Here is a 939-nt window from a genome sequence, read left to right on the forward strand (position 1 = left end):
AATGTCCTGCGAATCTCTGGACAAATAAACGATTACGACATATTGCTTCGCAAAGTTGTTACATAGTTGATTTGTCTTCTGATAATGCCCACTCGAGAAATAATATGCAGTGCACCGAAACGCACACAGTATCAAAACCATCATTGCTATGGACACGGAAAAGTCGAGCGTTGGGTCATAATAGTGCCAAGGCACACCAAGGCTTTGCTGGACAACGCGAGCGCCAGCAAAGCGATGCACTGAAGAAATAACGGCGGGAAAGCAGCACAGAAATCGCCTACAGTGAGGGCCACGGATTCCCCCGCAATGCACTCATATGTTTAACTCGAAGCGACAACACCGAGCACAAAGCCCACTCTTATTACGTCTGAAGTGTTCCCCAGCTTGCGAGTGCGCCCGAAACTAGTGACTCTAACTACATCATGTTTTATTCCTATGACGTTTTTCGTACTGCACATAAGCGTCGTTTCGAACCCAACTTTAACGGTCGCGGTCGTCGCTGCGGTCAGACGAGTAGCTCAATAAAAGAGTCATCAAGTCGTTCATGCATGTGGCTACCGAACCCACGAGCAATGCGATTGCTTTCGTCCCGATGAGCCATTTTGCGGTTTGAGTGCTGGACGGTTTTGTCGTGCCAAAATGTGCAAACAATCACGTGTCAGGTCGCAGTGTCCGGGGATGATTGCAATTAGAGAAAGCCCAACAAGAGAGGAATGCACTAATATTTGGTCACCCGAACGCGTGAAATCATGAGGTGGAGAGTGCAGAAGTTGGTTGAGGTGACCTATGAAGCGTGTGCACGTTTTGCCTAGTGATTTCCACAGCTTTACCCCCGCCTCGACTTCAGATCGCACTTTACACAAAATCTGCAGCTCCCGATCCGACCTATGGGCGCGCAGCGAAGACTTCCAAGCTGCATCAGCCATTATTGCTGAGCTT

The sequence above is a fragment of the Saprolegnia diclina genome, assembly GCF_000281045.1.
Source record: "Saprolegnia diclina VS20 unplaced genomic scaffold supercont1.95, whole genome shotgun sequence".
NCBI lineage: Eukaryota > Oomycota > Saprolegniomycetes > Saprolegniales > Saprolegniaceae > Saprolegnia > Saprolegnia diclina.